The sequence below is a fragment of the Monodelphis domestica genome, chromosome 3 (assembly GCF_027887165.1).
Source record: "Monodelphis domestica isolate mMonDom1 chromosome 3, mMonDom1.pri, whole genome shotgun sequence".
Lineage (NCBI taxonomy): Eukaryota > Metazoa > Chordata > Mammalia > Didelphimorphia > Didelphidae > Monodelphis > Monodelphis domestica.
The window spans coordinates 92,397,994-92,416,608 of NC_077229.1; the positions used below are offsets into that span (position 1 = coordinate 92,397,994).

Consider the following 18,615-nt stretch of genomic DNA (forward strand, 5'->3'; position numbering starts at 1 on the left):
ACCCCTGTGAAAATCCACAAAGTATGGCATCATATTTATTTTATTATTTATGTATATTTTAAGGCTTTATAAACCCTTCCCACTTTCCTATAAACCTTTTTCACACTTTTATTAACCTTTCTCACATTCTTATAAACACTTAGTCGATCAGTGTCCAGGATACAGAACACAGTGCTGTGTCTGGTCGCTTTTCATTCCATCAGCCAATACAGAAATGCCCACTTTGCGCTCAGCTCTGTACAATCTCATGTTGACAAATTTGTAAAAGCAGTGGTGGTATACTGCATTGCCATTGTGTATAGTACAGTATTCATCTACAAAATCCTGCGATACAGTGAAAACTCCACGATTCAGAATTAGATATGTAATTTTTTTAAAACCTGTGATACAGTGAAGCCACGATAAGTGAACTGCAATATAGCAAGGGAGGACTGTAAATCTAAAATATATACAAAGTAATGTCTAGATAGAAGCATAAGTGTGAATTCCAATAGGATTCCTGTGTGAGGTGGCACTTCGATGGAGGCCAGGGAGCTAGGGATTTAAGGAGGTAGAGGTGAAAAGGAAGTGCATTCCAGGCATATGGGATAGCCTGCAAGGAAGACAAGAGCCTGGAGACACAATGTCATACAGAATGTCATGGAAGAAACAAGCAACCCAGTCAAGAGAATAATGGACAATAACCCTAGAAACGGAGGGTAGTATTAGATTAAGAGCTCAAATATCAAATAGAGGCAGCTGTATTTTACAGTAGACATTAAAGAACCATTGTAGTTTGAGAAGGGACATGATCTATCGAGTACTTTACAAGTATCATTAGCAGCTGTATGGAAGACAGATTCAGAGGATTAAGACAGGAAGCCCAGTGGGGAGACTATTGCAATAGTTTAATCACTGTCAGTCACTGAGCTGCCCCACACCTACTCCAGCAAAACTTTTAAGTTCTTATCAGACTAAATAATGATCAAGAAACACAATACAATAATTGATTACTTCTACCTCAAAACTGCACAAAAATTCAGCCAGAGGACAAAGAGCAATAGGAAAGACCTGAAACAAAGCCAGCACCAGCAAGAGACTCAGAGGGGGCAGCTTTCAAGGGTCTGTTTTGGACCTAAGGAAGGGTGGTGACCATATAAATGGAGAGGTGGTAATAGATGTGAATTTTATTGTACTGGTAGAAACAATACGAGTTGAATGTAAGAGGTAAGGGGAAAGGAAGAATTGGGGGTGATTCTGATATTGGAAAACTGGATGATTGAAATATGGTGAAACAGGGAAGTTAGGAAGAGAGAAGAGTTCTTTCACAAATTCCAAAAAGTCAAAGAAACAAAACATCTGAAGATATTACAATTACTTCAAGATCCTAAATATAAAACTCTAATTTTAGTACTCTTTCCTTGGCATTTATATATACTCCCAAATTTCTTGCCAAAATTTAATGGGCTTTCTGTGACTTATCTATAAGCATCAAATACAGCAAATCTCAATTTCTGAAAAATGTCATGAGTTAACTGATAAGTGGAAAAATAGTGATCTCTCTACAACAATACTTTGCTTTGACTAAAATGGTACTTTAGGATTTATTTTGAAGAAGGAATTGGAGGGAAGCAGTCAATCAAAAAGTCATGTTGCTGGATTGTGAGGAGATAACATATAGAAACTCAATATTCTCTGCAAAGGATTTTGGACTTAGAAATAAGAGAAACATCAACAAATATCACATGAATGTAAAGATCGTTTAGGAAATTTTATAAAATAAAAACTACAAGTTAAACAGTGAGAAATCATCTTCTATAATAAACTTAAATCCCAGGGGGCAGCTAGGTAGCTCAGTGGATTGAGGGCCAGGCCTAGAGACAGGAGGTCCTAGGTTCAAATCTGGCCTTAGACACTTCCCTGCTGTATGACCCTGGCCAAGTCACTTAACCCCCATTGCCTAGCCCTTACCACTCTTCTGCCTTGGAACCAATACACAATATTGATTCTAAGATGGAAGGTAAGGGTTTAAAAAAAAACACAACTTAAATCTCAGCTAAATATCCAAATCTTAAAGTAAAAAACAAAACAAAACATACAAAAAAACCCCCAAAAAGTTAAGAGGTAAGGTATGAAGAGAAAGGGAGGCTGACCATTCAATTGCCATCTAGTCCAGCAAAGCCCTTAAGTTCACACCAGACTGAATAATGATCAAGAAATTACAATAAATTATTTTTTCCATCCCAAAGAGGCACAAAGTCAGTCAGAAGATAAAGATCAATAAGAAATGGAGCCTCTGAAGCAAAACCACTATCAGTAAGAGAGATGGATCATGTGCAGCTTTTAAGGCTCTCTACAGTTTACAAGATTCTGTGTTCAGAGGCAGCAAGAGCTGATGGTTTCCCTAAGAAGTCCATACAGTGGTCAGAAAGCTCCAGGGTGATCCGAAAGACTCAGGGTGGGGACCTAGCATATCCCATGGAATGCCAGCAGGTACTAAGATTACTAGGGTGCTTCCATAACACTTCAGTAGTCCAAAAGTCCCTAAAATGCTAACCTTGGATGTCACAGCACCATAACTCTCAAAAATCCAAGGAGGCCAAACCTGAGACGTAAAAATTAGTGTACGAATTCAGAAGATCCAGAGGAAGATTTCTAGTCCTTAAATACCTACAAGAAATTAAATATGAGATGAAAATGAATAAAAGTTCCAAAGGAAAGAATCAGAAAAAGGATAATAAGTAGTTTAGAAGAGAAAGTATAAAGCTTTATTCAAGAAATGGCATCCAGGAATAGAATAGACCAAACAGAAATCAACAACTCCATAAAACAGCAAGAAATATTAGAGCAAAATCAATAGATTGAAAGAAATAAGAAAATATATCTTCTCATCAAGAATAACTAATATGGAAAACCAGTCAAGGAGAGATAATTTAAGACTTTCTGGATTCTCTGAAAAACCATGATTAAAAAACAAAGTCTGGACACTATATTTCAAGGAATAATTAATGAAAACTGCCTACATCTATTATAACCAGATGGAAAAGACAGTATATACCAATCACCTCTTGAAAGAATACCCAAATAGAAAAATTCTGAGAATAAATATCATAGTAAAAATCCAGAGCTCCCATATCAAAGAAAAAGATTTGGGATACTTGAAGTATCCAAAAAGTAGTCGTTCAAATACCAAGGAACTACAGTCAGAATCACAGAAGACTTGGTAGTTGCTACTATCAATAAGATCTCTTAGAATATGGAATATTCCAAAGACAAAAGATAGAAGACTGTGATCAAAAATAACTTGCCTGGAAATTTGAGTATAATTCTGCTGGAGAAAAAATGGACCTTTTATGAAAAAACTCTTCAAATACTACTGCTGAAAAGACCAGAGCTGAGTAGGCATTCTGAAATATAAAAACAAGAGTCCAAAGAAATCTAGATCATATATGATGAAATGATATAGAGAAAGAAAAAAGTAAACTTTCAAAACCTTAATAACTGCAAAGATTATTGATGGTATTAAATAAGAAAAAGAATCTAGTAGTAGATTTGTTCTTTTCTGAATGTTCTAAGAGATGAAAGAGAAGAGAGAATAAAAGGAAAGATAAATTAGTGTAGAAAGGAAGAAAGATTTTTCTCATAATTGAGGTGCATGAGAAGTAAAGGGCTCATCTGAAATGTACAAAATAAAACATGTACAGTTTGGTATAAATAGCCTAGTGTGGAAATATATTAAAGTTAGTCAGAAAACAAATGAAGATAAAGAAGAGCATATTCAAGAATGAGGCCAATCCCAGTAGGGAATCTGTAAGTAAAACTAATTTCCTGATCCTTAAGGAAGAATTAAAATGAAAGGGGAAAAATTAACTAGAATCTAAGGGGTCTTAAGAGTGCTATTCTTAAGGAGAATAGCTGGCCAAATATTATTACTGGGTTATAAGAAATGACAAAAGAGATAGTTTCAGAGAATCCTAAATAGGAAGATCTGATAGAGTGAAATGAGCAGATCTAGGATAATAATTTACATAAAAAGACAACACAGTAAATAAAAACAAGTTTAAAAAATGATCAAAATAAAGGCCAATATATCTCCTGGGACCAAGATATCAAATACTCAAGTCCAGGTCCCAATTAGCCCATAGCACTCCCATATGTGGTGGGTACCAAATTAAAATGTAATTGGGAAATGTTTGTAAAAATAAATTAAAAATGCAATAAAATGAGATATTAATGTGGTCAATATGCAATGTAATCATGCAGCCTGCAGAAATCCTTATGAACACAGTGGTAACCCCTGTTTCTATAGGTGTTTGGCACTTACTCTAAAAAAATCTATGATAAAGCATGATAGCATGATAGGTGGGCACAAAATGTAGAAACAAACTAATTTGGGCATGGCCACTATGTGAACTCATTTTGCTTGCCTATCTGTTATGTTGTTAAAGGAGTTAAAGGAGAAGAAAGTAAAGAGATAGAGGGACAGGAAAGATTAGCAATAGTGAGGACATAAAAAAAGAGGTACTGTACTTTGTAAAAAAAATGTTAATACATAGAAGTGAACAAAACAAAATTTGGAAGGAAGCATAGACAAGCAGGGCAGTTTTGAAAGTAATGGGTAATAATTATGTACTTTTATTTTTTTAAAAACAAATAATGAGAAATAGTGGTTCAATTTCATAGAAAATCCTCTTTTTGTGTTGTTCTATATTGGGGAAATGTTCTTGGGGAAAAGAGAGCAGTGGGAAACATGATAATCATTTAACAGAGATTAGCTGAAAGCAAACTTTGCTGGAACACATTTATTCCTGTAAAGGATTTAGTAATGCATAAAAACAGGAAGTAAATAAAGAAAAGTATGAAGAGTGAATCAAACTCTCCTTGTCTATCAATCAGCAACTTTTATGTTAATCAATCAAAAACTTAAGTACCCAAACTTAAGTACCCCTATACTATACTTAGTATCTTACCAGTCACTAAGTATGAGAGCTCACAAGTCACTTGCTAGAGTGGGTGACAACTCCAGAGGCCACTGTCTCACCCCCCCCCCCCACAAACCCCCCCACCCACCAAGGCAGTGCTAGTCAAATTGAAAGACTGTGATTGGTTCCCATAAAGTGGGGAAGGGATAGGAAATGACATGAAAAAAGGACTATAAAAAGTCCTGAACTTCCTGTCTAAGAGACTTCTCTTTGAGGCTTCTCCTTTGGAGTTCTTTGTAGTCTCTGCTCCTCGGATCTTTTCCTTTGGACTTCTTCTTTGGAGGATGGCTCCTTGGGGCTTCTGGACTTCGATTTTGACTTGGAACTTTGGGCCTTTTGACTAGAGTTTTCGGCCTCAGGACTTCAACTTTTGGCTTTGGAGCTTCTTGGAGTCAGGGACTTTCTTGTTGGGTTTACTGCTACCTCAGTGAACTTAGCTCACAAGAAGTCTTCTGCATTGGGACCTTGCCTGGATCCTGTCGGGCTTGCTGGTGAGTGACTAGGATTCCCACGTGGAGGTTGGAACTCTGTTGGGAGTGAGCTTCATTTCATCTGATCATCATTTAGGGTAGGCTAAGCAGTGTCCTTACCTCTTTCCCTTCCACATTTCCCTCTTTTTACCAATATTCCAATTAAACAAAATTGTTAAAAGCTGCTAATAGTGTTCCTGACTTAAGGGATAATAATCAGCGACCACTTTTTATAACTCTTTTGTTTAGTCAAAATCCCAATTTAACCATTATCCATTCTTCCACATTTCTCTTTTGTCTTTTCTTAAACTTTATTTTCTTTTTCTTTCCCAGAATTCACTAGTATAATGAAAATTCCCAAACTAGAATAAGTATGGTAGAAAATAAATTACTCTATACACAAGAATTTATTAAACACCTTGTGTTGGCACTATGCTAAACACCGAGGATAAAAAGTCCAAGTCCCTGCCTTCAGCAACTCCTGTTCTTTCTAATGAGGAAAACAGTACATACACATAGTATGTATATCAGGCTATTCTGCTAATGAAATTATTGTTTTCCTAAAAGGTGAAGTTTATAAAAAGCAAAACAAATCATTAATTACCATTGTTATGACCAATAACTCCCCAGCAGGAAAAAGATTTGACTAAAAGACAGAGTGCATAGGATCCTTACTGAGAAGCAAGAGATCAATGCTCCAAAAAGGGGTATGACTAAGAGTAGGCAGTCTATTTTTTATCTTATTTTTTATAACTGTACATTTTTAATACTAGAAAATCCATTCTCTATAAATACCATAGGCACAGGTATTATTTTCTGAGATCCCTCAAGTTGCATGTATTATGTGAAAGGTTCAAAGCCTCTGAGAGGACAATAACACATAGGCCATATGAGTTTTAAACTTAAAGGATAAAAAAGTATGTCTTCCTTAGAACACAGATACCTTGTCACAGTTCTGCTACAATTTCTCTGTCAAATTCTCAGGGGCCTGAAGGGGAACTACAGTATTATTCTTGTCTCCTCCTGCTCTAAAATTATGATTCTAGGTTCACAGGATAAGAAAGGATTAGATGGTGCCTTATAATAAATCTATTGGACCCTCTTCTTTGGGGTTTACTTTCTTAACTTGTGCTTGCCCTTATGGATTAGGATTAACTTCTCAGTTTACAAATGAGTACACTAAGGTCCAGGGAGATTTATTAAGTGTCAAAAGCTAATAAGTAGCAAGTCACAGTGCTGAGATTTGAACTGACATATTTTATTTACCTCCAAATCCAGTTTGTTTTTTTCAGTTAATAGAAAATTACCTCATTTTCTTAGGAATTCGAGAGAGAGAAAAAGAAAAGTAAATGGTATTTGTCTCTTGTCCTCATCAAAAATTTGTAAACTGGAGGAAATTGGATCTTAAAGGAGCCTACAAATAAAGCTAACCTAGTGAACTTCAAATTTTGATTTGGTTTTTCTTGCTTTAGAAGAATAAAATATATGAATAATGCATATTGCCCTGATAATGACAAGTAGTTAAATAAATTCACACTGAGTTGATCTACCTTGAATATAGGTTCTACAAATGAACTCCTAGAAACAAAGACCAAAAAATCCTGGTGATTTACATTTAGGTAATTATAGTCTCGATGCTGTCAAGTTCATCTCTTTTAACATCAATACTCTCCCAGTAATGCTAAGTGGCTACAAAGTAAGGAATACAATGATTAGGCACCCAAGGAGGAGAGAAATATGGCAGCCAAAAAGAATCTATTTTATTTGGATGCATTAAGAGAGTCATGACTAAGAAAGATGTCCTCTTCTGTCCTCTACTCTGGTTAGGCCACATTTGTAGTCATATTTTCAGTTCTAAACATTTTATTTTAGAAAGAACACTTTTTAAGGTCAATTGCTTCCACTGGAGTTGACCATGAGAACAAAGGGCCCTGAGATCATGTCATATAAAGATTGGTTAAAGAAATGTGACATGATACAATGACTTAGAAGACATAACTTTGTTTAGGTTTTTGAAAAGCTAATATTTGAAAATCAGATGAAGTTTGTTTCACTTTGGCCCAAGAACACTGAAATTCTTTCCAACTCTATGAATCTCAATTAAGATCATAAAAAGGCAATAGGAAAATACATGGCATAGTACAAGCTGGCTGCAGCATATTGCCAATAAAGACTTGTATAAGATATGATGTAAAATCCATCAGATATAAAGATTAGAAAAACGTGAGGCATATGTACAAAAATATTTATTGTAGCTCTCTTTTTGGTGGCAATGAATTGTTTAAATCCCCATCTATTTTTTTTTTAACTCTTACATTCCATCTTGGAATCAATACTATATACTGGTTCCAAGGCAGAAGAGCAGTAAGAGCTAGATAATGGAAGTTAAGTGACTTGCCCAGGGTAACACAGCTAAAAAGTGTTCAAGGCCACATTTGAAACCACAACCTCCCATCTGTCAACCTAGGTCTCTATCTACTGAACCACCTAGCTGCCCCCAAAATCCTCATCTATTAGGAAATGGCTAAATAAGTATGATATGATATATGATATAAATATGATATATGATATAAATATGAATGCGATAGAAAAAGGGTTGTGTAGCAGTCCACCCCTAGCTATGGGCAAGGGAAACAGTTAGTATGTACAGAGTGGCTTAGAAGAGAGCATGCTCAGTCTTGCCTATGGCAGGGAAAGCCTCTGACCCTTGACCCCAGCTTCCCCCAGGTTAAGCGGGAAAACAGGTTTCTTTGTGCTCACCTGGCTAAGAGAAACCACACCTATACCATGTCATTAACCAATGATGATCATCCCTATGTATTGTGTATATTTGCATATCAAAGAGATTAAATACCGGGCCACAGCAAGCTCCGCCCCTCTTCTCTCTCTTTCACTTGGATCTCAGCTCTCACTGATGCCTGTCCTTGCTGGAGCTTGGCCTCTGGCCAAACTCCATCTTTGATTCCTTTCCTGATCTACCTCTCCCACCTGGGACCTGGCCTTTGGCCAGGCACTTTCTTTTCTCTATCATGTCTCCAACCTGTGTGGTATTAAATTTGGAACTTTGGATGGGTATAAGCCTTCTGAGTAGTCCACTGATCGGAATTATTGCTGTGGCTCCTTGATAATTAATAAGGCCTGGATTTCTGACTCATTCCTGCCACCTCATATCTCTAACTTGACTCCGCCACCCTCCTCGCGGCATACAGAACTTCTATCCTTCCTCTATCTTCCTATCTTGAGGCTTCTCGCTGGTTCGAGGAAGCTTCAGGTTGAAGGGGAGAATTTCAGAAAAACCTGAGAAAACATGTATGAACTGATCCAAAATTAGCAAAACCAGTAAAATATAACATAATAATACAAAAACACGATAACAGCAATAATGTAAAGATAAAACAGATTGTGAAGGTCTTAGTAACTCTAATTAATAGTTATCCCACACAATTACAAAGGATCCTGGAGTGGTTTGCCATTTCCTTTTCCAGGAGATTAAGGCAAATAGAGGTTAAATGACCTGCCCAGGGTCACACGACTAGTCCGAAGCCACATATGAACTTCAGCCCAGTGCTCTATCCACTGAGCTGCCTCATAATAATAATAATAACAAATAACATTTGTAGTACCTACTATATGTCAGGCACTGTGTTAAGTGCTTTACAATTATTAACTCATTTGATCCTTACAACAACCCCAAAAAGTACAGGCTCTTACTATACCCAATTATTATTGGAAACTGAGGAAACTGAGGCAAACAGAAGCTATATGACTTGTTGAGGGGGTCACATAGCTAGTAAGTGTCGGAGACTAGATTTGAACTCTCAGTTCTCTCTGACACCAAGCTCAGTACTCTATCCAGTGCACCATCTCACTGCCTCTAGGAGGGGAGGGAAAGAATTTCGAACTAGGAAAAAAAAAGATTTAAACAATCTCTGGGCTAGGAAGGAGGGAAAGGGAAGGGGGAAAGGGAAATGAGAAAAAAAATGGGGTAGAATAGTGTAGTATACATGCTGATTTGGTCAGGAGATAGGGATTTGAATCCTGGCTCTGACACTAAGTTGTGTGACCACAGGCAACTCAAACTCACATAACTTGTTTCCTCATTAACAAAATGAGAATTATTATTTGGAGTAGCTCCTTTACATGGTGGTTGGGAAGAATGTACATTGCAAACTTTAGAAACTTCAACAAATCTTATCACAGCAGAATGAAGATTCTATTGGAAGAAATCATAAATAATCTATGCTGTAACACCGTGTGCAATTCTTGTCCATTTCCTCCCCATACATTCTCCAAACACCAAGCATCCTCTAGGTCTTTTTACTTTGTGGGACCCTACAGAGCATTTAGCCTATTCTATATATCAATGCAGACTCTTGCCAAATGACAGCCCATCTCCTTTTTCTAATTACATATTTTCTTGATGACCTCCTTCACACCACTTCCTACATGCAGGTCACTGTGGGAAGATTGTTGCAGCTTACTTGCTCCCACCAAATATGATTAGCTCTAGGCATCACATTTTAGAAATGACATTTGGCCTCTCTCTATTTCCCTTCTGGTTACTTGCAATTTGGTTTCTTTGGGAGTCATGATATGTCAAGACAAGTCACTGAAAACATCTGTATTTTTAAAAAGGCAGGTACGGTAAACAGAATTGCCCAATTTCTTTATAACAATTCAGTCTTACCAATTCCTCCTTTAAGTTGACAGTGCAAAAAGCAACCAAAATGACAAGTAAACTTTAAAGCATCCAATGAGTGAATGAAAAAAGCACATATTAAGTGCTTACAATGTGTCAGGAATGCTAAAGCATACACCGAAATGTATTATTCTATAATCTTTCCTATCTCCCATCTGTACTCCACATAACTACCAAATTGATCTTTCTAAAACACAAATCTGTACTTCTGGGCCATGTGACCAACAAGATGGAGGACCAACCATTTTCTCTAACCCTCATATCTGGTCAAACTTCTCCAAAATGAAAATTATGAGCAAAAAAGTAAAGCAACTGAAGCTCTCTCTGTGTGCTAAGGTACCAAACTCCTCAGGAATGAACCAACAGCAGAAAAAGCTAATCACTAGTCCCTAGCATACTCACTCAGCACCCCCTTCCTTTACCATCAGTCCTTACACTTTGACCAGGGCCATACAACCTGCCCCACAGGTTTATGCTCTGGGTTCCATCAGCAATTCCCTTACTGCTGCTACTACAATCTCAATCACTTAACAATACCCTCACAGATCCTTAATCTATTCTGAGGCAACCAACAACAGAACTCAACTCTGTCCTCCTCCATTGTACAACTGAGATAGGGATACAGGAAAGCAAGCAGCTTTCTTTTTTTTTTTTTAAACCCTTACCTTCTGTCTTGGAGTCAATTGACTCCAAGGCAGAAGAGTGGTAAGGGCTAGGCAATGGGGGTTAAGTGATTTGCCCAGGGTCACACAGCTGGGAAGTGTCTGAGGCCAGATTTGAACCTAGGACCTCCTGTCTCTAGATCTGGCTCTCAATCCACTGAGCTACCCAGCTACCCCTGCAAGCAGCTTTCTTACCTGAGGCAGCAAAATAGTGTTCAGCCAGAGAACTAAGGAACTAAAGCAACTGGAGCAGGGTACAAGCAGTGGAGGGGGTGAATGACGGCAGCATTCTACCAGGCCTGAAGGGAAGGGGATTGGTCTCTAGCTAAGGCCAGTTCTTTCCCCTAAAAAATCACTTAGGGCAGAAAATGAGGCCAGTGAAAAGGAGGATGAGCTTTGAGATCCAGTTCTGAGGGGAACTGTCATCAAAGGGGAAAAGATCAGAGCAAATGATAAAGAAATATTATATATATTAAGAGCCTCTGGTACTTTTTTTTACAATTTGGCTCCAGTCTACTTCTTCAGGCTTATTTGCACTTAATATCTCTCTAGTTCTGGCCAAAATAGTGTTCCTTGTACCTGATATTCCATCTCCCATGTCCATGCCTGTCTCCTATGCCTGGGATATAATACTCTCTCCTTACTGCCACCTCACAGAATCCCTAGGTTCCTTCAAAGGCCACCTTAAATGTTACCTACTCTGTGAAGTCTTTTCAACTTCTAGTGCTTTCTCCCTTCCCCATTATCTTATATTTAGTTTGTATTTACTTATATGTGTACATGTTCTTTCAAACCCTTTTTGAATGTAAACGTTGAAAGCAGAAACTGTTTATCTTTGTATCCCTAGGGCCTAATAAAGTACCTGGCATTGTGCCTAGTAAATATTTGTCGATTATTATATAGGAACAATTATTATTATAGTTAGCATACTTTACAAATATTATCTCATTTGATCTTCATAAAAACCCCTGAGAGGTAGGTGCTATTTTTATTTTAATTTTACAGATGAGAAACTGAGGCACACAGAGGTTAAGTAAATTGCCCAGGATCACAGAGCTAGTGTCAGAGACAGGATTTTAATTCAGGTCTCCTTGACTCTAGGTCTAACATTCTTACTCACTAAGACACCTAGATGCCTGGTAAGAGTAAGGGATAACAGATAAAACTATCTGGCCATATATAACACAAGCATCCACAAAATATTAAAATAAATAGAACACACTGGAACAACCTCCAGGAAGTGATGCAGAGCGAAAGGAGCAGAACCAGGAAAACATTGTACACAGAGACTGATACACTGTGGTACAATCGAAGGTAATGGACTTCTCCATTAGTGGCAATGCAATGTCCCTGAACAATCTGCAGGGATCTAAAAAATACTATCCACAAGCAGAAGATAAACTGTGGGAGTAAAAACACTGATGAAAAGCAACTGCTTGACTACAGGGGTGGAGGGAATATGACTGAGGAGAGACTCTAAATGAACACTCTAATGCAAATACCAACAACAGGGAAATGGGTTTGAGTCAAGAACACATGTGATAACCAGTGGAATCATGCGTCAGCTATGGGAGAGGGAAAAGTGGTGGGAGGGGGGGCGGGGAGGAAAAGAAAATGATCTTTGTTTCCAGTGAATAATGTTTGGAAATGACCAAATAAAATAATGTTTAAAATTAAAAAAAAAAAAAGATTGAGAAAAAATATAATTAGCTAAATCAATGAGAACTGTTTTAAAATATCCATAAGTGTTTAAGAAGCTTGAAATTGTGTTGTCAATAATTTTCTTAATTTGTATTTTTAATTTATATAATTTCTCTATAATTAGACAATCCCTTAAAATATATATATATGATTATTTAAATTCAGTGGAAATAGGATTATATATTACAAATTAATTGTTTTTAATTAGTAAATTCAAATTATATTAATTTTATATTTTTTGCAAGTTTAACATTTGTGGATCTAATAATGTTTAACAATTAATATATGATATATTCAGTTTGGGAACTTCACAATGACATGATTGAATTGTTTAAGAAAAATATGAGTTGACATCTAATTTGCTACTCTATTCTTTATTCATACTAATCAGATTTTTAGAAGCTGGACAATTACACTAACTACCAATTGAATTATGTGAATATCTGCCATTAATTTAGAATGCTATGAAGTCTGGAATCATTTGTTGTGAATCTGATATCATAAACAATAAACAAATATTTCAATTTGAAAAAATAAATAAATAAATAGAACACTTCCAGTGTGTTAGACAGATATTCTATAGAAGATTTACAAAAGCAATGTGCAAAAACTATATAGAATAAAAGGCATAGTGGAGTTGTGATCTAAGACAGGTAGTTTATAATTCAACCTAAATACTAAAGTCCTATTACTTTGTAAATCTCCTTCACTAAATTGCCCTGTAGTCCATTAATTATTTTGATGCATAGGTAAGATCCTATATAGATAATACAAACATAAAAGAAGCCTCCTTTTCCCTTCATTCCCTATCCCAATTAATGAATATGCAGATCATCCCCAAATAAAATATAAAGCATATCAAAATGCAAAAAAGGAAAGTTAACTGAATCTTTTATTCCACTGTAATAAAAAAGTTGTAAAAGGTTCTACCCAACAGCCTTCATGTTTAAATATTGCATCAAGGTGCCAATGTAACATTCTGCCTACAGAATTTAGTTTACCCCCCATTAATTCTTCAGTTTTCTGATAAAATGTACACTGTGGAAAGCTCCAATTATGAAATCAATTTCTCCTTCATGCAATAGTTTCATCTCAGCAAAGCTCTCACTATAACTAGAATGATAATTTAGTATAATAAAGGTCAAATTTCAAATATAAGGAGAAATTCACTATATCTACAGTCACTATAAACAGGTCCTAAATATTATACATCTGTGTTCATGATTACAAAAGGTAAAATGTTCCGAATTTTAAAACTACCTTTTGCTTTAAAGGTAAATTATACAACATATCTGATTTACAACATACAGGAATTATTTGTTTTGTACGTGTATATTCTAGATGAAGAACTACTGATAATCTAGTAGGAAGTCAGCACCATTTTTAGGAAATTCATTAATTTCCAAGTAGTAAAAACAAGAATAAAGCAGTGACAGGGCAAGGGACAAAGAATCAAAGCACACAAGTCAAATTCATGCTCCAGGCATTAGAAATATAATTCCAGGACAAAGAGTTGAGGTGAACTAAAGCTGTTTCTGAAGATTGACTTCAAGTTATGGCATGTACCTCAGGACAGTTCTATGCTCCAAATGGCCTATCTCCAAACTCCAACTGAGCTGGCATTCAAAAGAAAGATAAAAGAGAAGAAAAACTAGTTTCAAAATGTTTACAGCAAAACACTTTCTGCCTGCAGTTTGGTCACTTCATACAACCAAGTAATAAATATGATGCTCTAGTACTAAATTAGAGATCTGCATTTGGATTGGTACAGAATTTGGTTCATAATAACTTTTATTTTTGGCTCATTCCATACCGTACACTGGACATTTGACCTAAATTTGGACATGTCAAGGCCCCACCCACTTTAAGACAACTTTTAAAAACCAAATTCAACAGTGGAGGCAGTATGGTACAATTTAAGGAATCAAAATTTATTTATTTATTTATAGTTGATCTCTACTATATACTTGCTGTGTCCAGTGATGGCGAACCTTTTAGAGACCATGTGTCATGCCTCTCCCATTCCCCACAGAGACCAAGTCCTCCCCTCCCCATGTTCAGGGGCCAGGCTGCCAGCCAGCTCCAGGTGGGAGGTCTCTTCCTGCCACCAGGGGGACCCACCTGGCATGAGGGGGCAGCTGCTGGGTTTTGCTGGGCAAGAGACGACTAGTAAGGTTGGGAAGGTGGGGAAAGATAGCTTCTTATTACAACTAAGAGTGCATGTCCTAGTTGAGGGGGATTCAAATGCAGCCCCACACAGCCTCTGCTAATCTCCCTTGTAGAAATGTAACCTTGGCACCTTTTAGACTGCTCATATTTGCATAACAATGACACACCTGTGACTGTGAACACAGTGCAGGGAGTAGGTCTGCCTATAGGGAAGGAACAAAAGTGGAGATCTTTTAGGGGGGGGGGGCAGGCCTAGTGGCAGGAGAGGAGAGGGCCTCCCCTGAAGCCCCTAGTCCCAAATAGGGGAGTGAGAAAGGAAGGGTCTTGACCCAGGCACTGCTCAGGGGAGGGAGTGCTTCGATTGGGCTGCTGGGCAGAGGGGTGGGATGGCCTAGTGGAAGGGAGCAGCTCTGCCCAGTCCCTCTGCCTTTCTAGTAACTAACTCTGCCACACAGAGATCTCTGCATGCCATAAATTCACCATCATGGCCCTAGACTGATCATTTCACCGCTAGATGAGCAGTTTAGATTAGACCAATACAAAGGTCCTTTCCAGCTGTTACACACTGGGGTTTGGGTTTTTCCCCCCATAAATCACATTATTTCAATCAAAAAAGTATGAGGCTGCTTCTGTGTGTATATGTGTGTGTGTGTGTGTGTGTGTATATGTGTGTCCCTAAGTGTATATCAATATACACACACATATGCTATCACTTCTAAGGCAGAAGAGCAATAAGGGCTAGGCAATTGGGATTAAAGAATTTACAGAGGGTCACACAGCTAAGAAGTGTCTGAGATCACATTTGAACCCAGGTCTGGCTCTCTATCCACTAAGCCACCTGGGTGCCCTTCAGAATACTTTTTTTTCTTTTGCTGGCCAGCAAAGAATGTTTTTTAAAGGATCATTTTGAGTTGGCTTCTAACTATCTACTTACAATCAATTCATTATCAAAGGTGCAATTACTAAGGCCATTTGATTCTCATTTCAACTACAGATTACACAATTGTCTAATGTGTTGTCAAGTCTCATAAATGGCAAAATATGGCAAAATGCTTAAAAAAAAAAAGAAAATCTCAGGAATTTCCATTCATGAAGTTTTCCTACCTAGAATGTTCAAGTTTTTCAGTGCCAATAAAATCCATATATATATATATATATATATATATATATATATATATATATTTTTTTTTTGGCTAGGAAGCTTTCTGAACAACAATAATTTATATCTCTATAGAATTTTGGGGATTTCATTTGGTTTGTTTAACCAAACAACAAGGCAATGAGGTAAGCTGTTGCAAGTGTTATTATCCCCCTTTTACAAAAGAGGAAATTAGGCTCAGAAATATTGTAGAGGGTAAGAAAGCTGGTAAGTGGCAAAGATGAACCATATCATCAATTCCCTTTTTGACCTGAATTTTCAAAGGATTATTGCCATGATTTTCCTCCCATTTTATACTTGTTTCTCCTATATTCTCTACTCCACCCTCCACACAAGCATGACTGATGTCCCTACACCAATAATAATGCCCCTCCCTTTATTTCCCTCAGTGACCTTATGGTTTCTAATGCATTTGAATAAAAATGGCTCTCAAATATGTCTCAAGCTTCAAACCTCTATCTTATCTAGAAGTCTTTGCCCTACAGGGAGATATCTAACCTTCATCTAATTTAAAGGAGGGGAAGGCAGGGCACTTAAATTATATATATATGTATATGTGTGTGTGTATGTGTGTATATATATATATACACACATACACACAACTGTACTCCTAGTTTTAAGTATGGATTCTGAAAGTAGAATGACTGCCAAAATTCTCCTTATTAATTTTTATTTAAAAATTAAAAATACAATAAAATTGCATATATTGTTAAAAATCTGTAGTTGGAAGACCTTTAGAATATTAAAAAGAAATGGAAGACCCTACCTCTATCATTATATGATGAAAATAATAATTAATTTCCTCTCATTTTTAAGGTCCCTTAAGGTCCTTCACAATGTTGATAGTGATTATAATAGTAAGTAACCTATGATTTCTAAATATATTAGTACCCTATAATGTAAAGCTAAAATTTAAGGAAATAGGGCAGTATATAGGGGGGGGAGAATAAGTGATAGGAAGCCAAAGGCACAAAAATAAGCTCAAGATAAAGTTTCACAGATTAACCCACCTGGATGTATATTTATATAAGTGGTGTTTTAATAGCAAACATTGGAAAACTATAAACAATGTGGTCATCTTAAATTAAGGTAAAGGATCTGTTTCAGGCTCATAATAGGAAGTCAGCAATTGCTATTACTTGCTCTTTTACCTTGAATAATTAAATAATTCATTTCTCTTTTTGAGAAATAGAGAGCTTTAGTTTATTTGGGTTAGTTTTATAAAAATGTTCAATAACTGGTTATTTTTAATGGAAATATGTTAAAATGGAAATTTTACTATAAGATCAGCTATTTTGACTATATTCAAGATCTAATCAGCTGAAATACAATATATGCCCAAAAGTCTTACTGCACTTTTAAACTGCTAAATCTTAAAAATGCCCCAAATATTAAAAGCACCCAAAAATATACTGGGTCTAAGGTATGAAATACAGGTTGTCCCAAAACCAAAGTCTTGATGTTGTTTTAAGCTATATAAGGTTTAACTCTGAGACATAGACTGAACCAAAAGTCTAGGGCATAATTACTAAAATGGCATAAGACTATTGCCTGTAACACCAAACCTCAGACCCAATATTTGCTTTCAGATACTTTTAAAGTAGCCTTTTATAGTATGATATAGGAGCAGGAAAACTGATCAAGTATATAAAACCATTTGACCCAAGTATCTTCTCCCAATAAGATACATACTAACAGTAAAAGTAATCCAACTCCCCTTTCCAGAGACTTAAAAAAAACTATTACTTGCCCATAGAATTTGAGGATCTGTCTCAAAAGTCAGTTCATATCTTGTAAGACTGTGTTAGGAGAAGGTATTGAGAAGTAGATTCAAAAGGTCAGAAAGGAAGCTTCTTTCCACTTAAACTATGATACCACATTGTTACAAGCTCTTTCAAAAAGTCACTACAAAACAATGTTTCAATACTTGAAGGAAAAAATGGAAACTTTTTTTTTAACATCTAAGAAGTTGAGGCAAAGGGGAGGGGAAAAGTTGAAAAGGAAAGATCTCACTGGATTATACATTGAGAGTAGAAAGGAACCTCTGCTCTGAGCCTACTATCATTTTAGAGACCCAGAAACGAAAACCCAGCAAGGTTAAGTGACTTGCCCACACACTTAGTGTCAGAGGTGGGGCTTTGAGCCCGGATCCTCTGAATTCAGTGTTCCTTTGCACTATACTATGCATTTTGCCCAGAAAGTTGTTTTTGTTTTTGTTTTTCTAAACAAAGGAAGCACGAATTAGAACTTCAGCAGTCACACTGGGAGGACTTGACAAAAATGGAAGAACAATGTAAGCAACAAAGTCATTTCACAAATGATGAAAATAGAAGACAAAAGAGGTCAGGAAAGTGAGAAAAGTGAAAATCAATTAAAGTATTGAAGTCAGTCATTATTTCCCATTAGCCTCCCCTTTAATTTATATTCCTGCCAAACCCCCAGGAGTTTAAAACTGGAAAACGGCACTTGTTCAGTCACAGGAATGGCAGGAATAACCTGAGATTAGAAGTCACTGAAGTATCTAGTTCAAAAGCATCACTCCACCAACACCATCTCTCTAAAAGAGGATAAAAGTTAGGACAGATTCTCAGTTGGGGTCCCAGAATCTGTTTAAAAACAAATTTCAAGGAAGAAACACTATAAACTACATAAACGAGGAGAATTTGATGTTGGCAGTCCCAGAGTGAAAATCTCGGAAAGAAAAAAAGGAACACAGGGAACTTAGTTGGGATGATTTTTTTCTCAGATGAAGAGAAGAAGGGGAAAGAATGAAAAGCATTTACGCTACAGGGAG

At 36.6% G+C, this 18,615-nt stretch overlaps 1 protein-coding gene across 8 annotated transcripts in view; it reads right to left on the reverse strand.

Moving 5' to 3' along the window:
- RFX2 (regulatory factor X2) overlaps nt 1-18,615 on the reverse strand; it is a 147,702-nt gene that overhangs the window by 128,152 nt on the left and 935 nt on the right. The window lies entirely within an intron of this gene.